Raw genomic sequence first — 6,799 nt, forward strand, 5'->3', positions numbered from 1 at the left:
TTATCTATTGTTTCATAACAAATCACCTCCAAATTTGGCAGCTTAAAACAACACACTTTTTTTTTTTGCTGAAGAAGATTCGCCCTGAGCTGACATCTATTACCAGTCTTCCTCTACCTTGTATGTGGGTTGCCACCACAGTGTGGCTGATGAGTGAGGTAGGTCTGCACTCAGGATCTGAACTCGCAAACCTGGGCTACCACAGCAGAGTGCACCGAACCTAACCACCATGCCACGGGGCCACCCCCACAACACACATTTTTTAATCTCCTAATTTCTGTGGGTCAGGAATCGACACAGCTTAACTAAGTCCTTTAATTCACAAGGCTGCAGTCAAGGTGTCAGCCAGGGCTGGGGTCTCATCTGAAGGTTCAACTGAGTTAGGATCTGTTTCAGAGCTTATGTGGTTGTTGTCAGAATTCAATTCATCAAGGGCTATTGTACTGAGGGCCCCAGTTCTTTGCTGGCTGTTGGCTGGAGGGCACCCTAAGCTCCTTCCTACACAGGCCTCTCTAGTATGGCCGCTTGCATCATAAAGCCAAGGGACAGAGTCTCCTAGCAAGACAGAAGTCACTCTCTTATGTAACTTAGTCATAGAAGTGACAGCCCAGGGCCGCCCCGTGGCTTAGCGGTTAAGTGCGCGCGCTCCACTACTAGCGGCCCAGGTTTGGATCCTGGGCCCGCACCGATGCACTGCTTCTCCGGCTATGCTGAGGCTGCGTCCCACATACAGCAACTAGAAGGATGTGCAACTATGACATACAACTATCTACTGGGGCTTTGGGGAAAAAAAGGAGGTTTAGCAATAGATGTTAGCTCAGAGACGGTCTTCCTCTGCAAAAAGAGGAGGATTAGCATGGATGTTAGCTCAGGACTGATCTTCCTCACAAAAGAAAAAAAAAAAAGAAGTGACAGCCCATCACTATTAGTTTTGCATTCCAGTGGTCAGAAGCAAGTTACAAGTCCTGCCCACACTCAAGGGGAGGGGATTACACAAGGCAGGAAGCATTTTAGGAGCTGTCTACCATGACAACAAAATGACATGTGGTGAAAGTAGATCTCTCTCTTATATTAAGCCTCTTGTCTCCTAGTCCCCCTCTCCAGAAGTAAAGGTTATTTAGTTTTTTAAAAAAATAAATCCTTATGAATCTAGAAATAGTCTACAGATATAAAAGCATATACAGGAATATATATATATACATACTACACCCTTTAAAAAATGCAATGAAGAATATATACAAACTATTTGGTGCTTTGCTTTGATTACTTGATATATCTTAAGGATCTTTCCATGTTAGGATATTCTTTTTTTTTATATAATTTTATTTATTTATTTATTTTTTCCTCCAAAGCCCCAGTAGATAGTTGTACGTCATAGTTACACATCCTTCTAGTTGCTGTATGTGGGACGCGGCCTCAGCATGGCCAGAGAAGCAGTGTGTCGGTGCGCGCCCACGACCCGAACCTGGGCCACCAGCAGTGGAGTGCACGCACTTAACCGCTAAGCCTTGGGTCCAGCTCCAGGATATTCTTTTTAATGACTGGGATTAAAGTATAAGGATGTACCATAATTTAATCCATTATTATTCCATTATATTCCATTATAAGGATGTACCATAATTATTCAGTCCCTTATTAGTGGTCATTTAAGTTGTTTCCACTCTTCTGCTCTTACAGATAATGCTGCAATAAACATCTTATACATATATCTCTGCACACAAGGGCTAGTATATCTTATGGCTAAATCTGTAAAAGTGGAGTTGCCAGGTCAAAGTGTTATGTGCATTTGTATTTTGATAGATGTTATTCAAATTTGCTTTCAAAAATGTTGCACCTCCATGAGACCTGAAACTATAAAACTCATAGAAGAAAATATAGGCAACACACTATTTGACATTGGTCATAAAGGCATCTTTTCAGATGCCATACCTACTCAGACTAGAGAAACTCAAGAAAAAATAAGCAAGTGAGACTTCATCGGATTAAAGAGCTTCTACAAGACAAGCGAAACCAGGATCAAAATGAATAGGCAACCCACAAGCTGGGAGAAAATATTTGCAAGACATATATCTGACAAGGGGTTAATCTCCATAATATATAAAGAACTCACACAACTGAACAACAGAAAAACAAACAACCCAATCAAAAAATGAGCAGAGGAAATGAACAGACACTTCTCCAAAGAAGATATACAGATGGCCAATAGACACATGAAAAGATGTTCAACATCACTAATCATCAGGGAAATGCAAATCAAAGCAACACTAAGATATTACCTCACGCCGGTTAGAATGGCTATAATCACCAAGACAAAAAATAAAAAATGTTGGAGAGGATGTGGAGAAACAGGAACCCTCATACACAGCTGGTGGCAATGCAAACTGGTGCAGCCTCTATGGAAAACAGTATGGAGATTCCTCAAAGAATTAAAAATAGAAATACCCTATGATCCAGCTATCCCACTACTGGGAATCTATCCAACGAACCTGAAATCAACAATCCAAAGAGGCTTATGCACCCCTATGTTCACTGCAGCATTATTCACTATAGCCAAGAAGTGGAAGCAACCCAAGTGTCCCTTGACTGATGACTGGATCAAGAAGATGTGGTGTATATATATATATATATATATATATATATATATACACACACAATGGAATACTACTCAGCCATATAAAAAGACAAAATCGTCCTATTTGCAACAACGTGGATGGACCTGGAGGGTATTATGTCAAGTGAAATAAGCCAGAAAGAGAAAGACAAACACCGTATGATCTCACTCATATGTGGAATATAAACCAACACATGGACAGAGAAAACTGTACTGTGGTTACCAGAGGCAATGGATGGGGGGGGGTGGGCACAAGGGGTGAAGGGAGACATGTATATGGTGATGGACAAACAAAAATGCACAGCCAAAATTTCACAATGTTATAAACGACTAAGACATCAATAAAAAATGTTGCACGTCCAGCATGGCAGCTGGATTCATACTCTAACCAATAGCATATGTGCATAACTGTTCCCCATACTTACCAGTTCAACCTTTATTAACTTGATCTTCACCAATAGATATAAGGTATCTTCATGTTTTAATATACATTTCTTTACTTATGAGTGAGGTCAAATAATTTTTTTTATGTTTGAAAGCAGTTCTTTTTTTATGTCTTGCCTGTTTTAGTACTGAATTTTATATTAGGTCACATTTTATCTTAAGTAACAGGCTCAAATTGGCTTAAGCAAAAAAGGAATGAACTGGCTCCCGTAACTAAGAATCTTGGGTCAGAGCTTCAGGCATAACTGGATTTGAGACTCAAACAATGTAACGAGAGAGATGGTTCTCTCTCCGTGCTCTGCCTTGCACTGGCTTAACTTTAGTGGGAGCAAATGGGAGCAGCAGCCCTAGCCCTTATTTAATAGCTAGCTTTTCATATTTCCAGTCCAGCAGGAAAGAGCACATTCGCTTCCTAGAGAGCTCACAAAAGTTGCAGAATTGAGTCTCCTTGATTCTGACTGGCCTGATTGGATCACGTTTCCCTCCCTAAACCAGTCCTGCCACCTGGAAACCACAAGGCTCTATTTAAGAAAATTAGCCCTTTGTCTGTCATTGTGAAACAGATATCTTCCATTTTATCATTTGTTTCTTAAGGCTTAGTTATGGTATTTTTTTATGAACAGACATTGTTATTCTGTGTAGTCAAATTTATCAGTCTTGTGGGTTCTGCCTAAAATCCCCTCCCCACTCTGATTTTTTTTTTCACTTCCCATGTTTTCTTTAATATTTTACAGTTCCTTTGTAGACTGTTTAAATCTTTGGTCATCTAGAATTTATTTTGTCAAAGGAAAGAAGTATTTTATTAAAAATGGGAGATAGAGCTTATCTTTTCCATAAGGCTAGCCAGTTGTCCCAGTGTATTTAAAAGTAATAGTTTTTTTTCTCCACTGGTTTAAAGTGCAACCTTAATCATACATTAAATTCCCGAGTGTATTTACAACAATTTGTGGACTGTCTTTTGTTTCCTTGATCCACCTATTCATGGACTAGTACCTAACTCCTTCAATTACTGTAGTTGTACAATGTTTTAATATCTGGTAGGGTTGTTCATTCCTCCGCCTTATTTTTCTTTTACAGAATTTGTCTGGCTAGTCTTACAAGTTTATGTTCCCACATAAACTTTAGAATCAGCCTCTACAGTACTCAAGTATTTTGAAATATATTTCATGCAGGGCATGGAAAGACCTAACCAACCATCCCGGCCCTGCATTTGCATAAAGCTCTCTGACAACTAGATTTTTGTCCACCCAGTCCTATTGTCTTTCTCCTGAAGCATGCTGAATAAGCTCTGCCACTTTCTGACTCCTTGGGCTTCCATTGTCTATGCTCTGATCATCCTCCATCTAGTCATATATTCTCCAAAGAGGGTATAATTGGTTTGCTTAATAAATTATATAACATTCAGGTTTGCTTTCTTAAGATTCTACCAACATCACCTTGACTGGAATTAGCGAGTTCTCCCAAAGCTCAGTGATTTGTTTACTGATGATCCCTTGGTTTCTTCCAGGGACGGTTAACCGCTTCCATTTGATGTGGGAGATCTCGTTGGCTGACTTCCTAACAGCAATCTCCCTCGCTCACAGTGATGCCTGGAGCTGTGCCAGTCATCTTACAACCATGAGAGGATAAGCCGAGGGGCAGAGCCAGGCTGCTGAGGACGGTAGAGCAGAAGGAAGGAAATATCCTGGGTCTTTAATGACACTGTTGAGCCACTGTAGCTTTCCCTCTTATTATGTGAGATGGTACATGTCTTTATTGTTTATGCCAATTTCAGCTGGGTCTTCTTTATTTGCACCTAAAAGGCTCCTGATAGCCCATTCTCATACTAGATAAGTCATCCAGTGGTGTGAAGTCAGCTCATACATGCTTGCAAGAGCCAATTTCTAAATTTTACAGAATTTTGGCTGCTGGTTGACAACACAGTAGCTTGAAATCAACCATGGTGGGAATATTTCCACCTCAGAAATTGACAAATACTACAAATCAGGCCTCCCCCAACCAAGAGTCAGTTGTTAAACATCTACTAGCACACAACTTTTTACTCAACGAAACGTTCCTAAAAAGCCATGGTTACTCAAAACGCCATTGGTACGTATTAACTTGTAGAGATACTGTATTTTCACTTTATGTATCTGGTAACAAATGGATGAGCATACTTCAGCTTGATGTTTTTCTGTCACTCCAGGTACATAATGATGTGGTTAATGATCTATAAAACACTAATTTAAAGGAACTCGGCGATGAGTCCTTTGTATTTGAAACAAACCTTCTTCTATTTCATACTTCATGTGTGTCAGGCTGGGTACCCCTTTATCATCAAAATGAGTCAGTGTCTCCAGAGCCCAGTTGTGTTTGGGTTTGTTTCTTATACTAGTTTCTGTGCTTCTCATTTGTACTCAAGGCTCCCTTCTCCCCACCACTTCTAGCCCCCTTCACCCTGCCCCACTCCAGGAATAGGAGTGATGCTACTATAGCTCAGTTCTAAAGACATTTTATTGGTTAGTGCTAGGTGGAGTTCTTACTCTGCCTCATGGAGAAGGCTCATGGGCAAATACGTGGGTTTTCCTGTTTTGGTCTGGAGTGGTAAAAAGGTGGGGCTGCTCTCACAAGGGAGGAGGCATTGGCAGCTTTCATTTTGTATTTGACCCCTATGTGTGAATTCCTCCTTCTGCGAGAAAGCTTGGCCATCTTTTTTGGGGCTTTCTTCTTTCCTTCCTTACTTTTTCAGTGCTCTCTTTCTCCTCTTTATGTGGCAGCTGGGGCCCAGGGCTGTTCTGGCCTGAGGTTTGAAAAGCATTATTTTTTTTTTTTTGGCCATAAATCCTATACCTTCTTTTCTTGTGGTGTTGGCAGGTATGGTCTTCATTCCTTGAAGTGGTAAGATCCAAAACTCAGGGTCTGCTTGGGATGGCCTTTTGGCCTGCTTGGTTCTGGGCTATCCAAGCCTACCTAGTGTCGGCACAGGAGTTGTCATTTCCAGCCTGCTGACTTGACTCCATGTTGGGTTTGGCTGTAAAGTGCTGTTCAGGCGTTGCTTCCTTCTCACGAACAGGGCACTGAGGCATGGCAGGATTGGATCAGGTTCTGTTGGATCACAGGAAATTTTTCCTGCTCAAATATTTATCTTACTGCCAAGTCAAAATGGCCTGTTAGAGCTCACTGTCGAACTCCAACCCAACTCCCAGCCCAGGAGTGTCCGTGGCACTGTGTCATTACACAACAGGTGAATGAGTTGTGTCCACTCCGACCCCAGGGCTCACTTTAAGAATTCAGCTGATTTACCTCCTCGACATTCCTAGAGTTGGGCTGGGTATTTCTCTGCAACCCGTAACAGTTTCTGAGTCACAACTATCATCATCTGTCTTGTGAAGCACTCTGAATTTGATGTGGACAGCTCCAAGCTGCCGACACACTTACACAGAGTCTTTCCAGCTCCATGTGTCCTCCAATCATATATTTTTGGGGGCCTCAAATGCGCCTGCTCTGGTCAGGGCCATTCTAGCCTACACTAGGCCTTTTTCAGGAACTGGAAACCGACTGGGGCCGGGGGGGAATTCCTGATTTGTAGCATTTACTGATTTCTATGGTGTAAACACTTCCATCATTGCCAATTAAAAGCTATAACCTGATGTCACTCAGTGTGGCGCTGGGGAGAGATGCACACAGTTCGCTTTCCTCTGGGAAGCCAGCAATAAGCCCACTGCAGCACACCATTGTTTTGCACATTTAAAAAAAGGCGCCCTC

Source organism: Diceros bicornis, chromosome 17 (genome assembly GCF_020826845.1).
Source record: "Diceros bicornis minor isolate mBicDic1 chromosome 17, mDicBic1.mat.cur, whole genome shotgun sequence".
Lineage (NCBI taxonomy): Eukaryota > Metazoa > Chordata > Mammalia > Perissodactyla > Rhinocerotidae > Diceros > Diceros bicornis.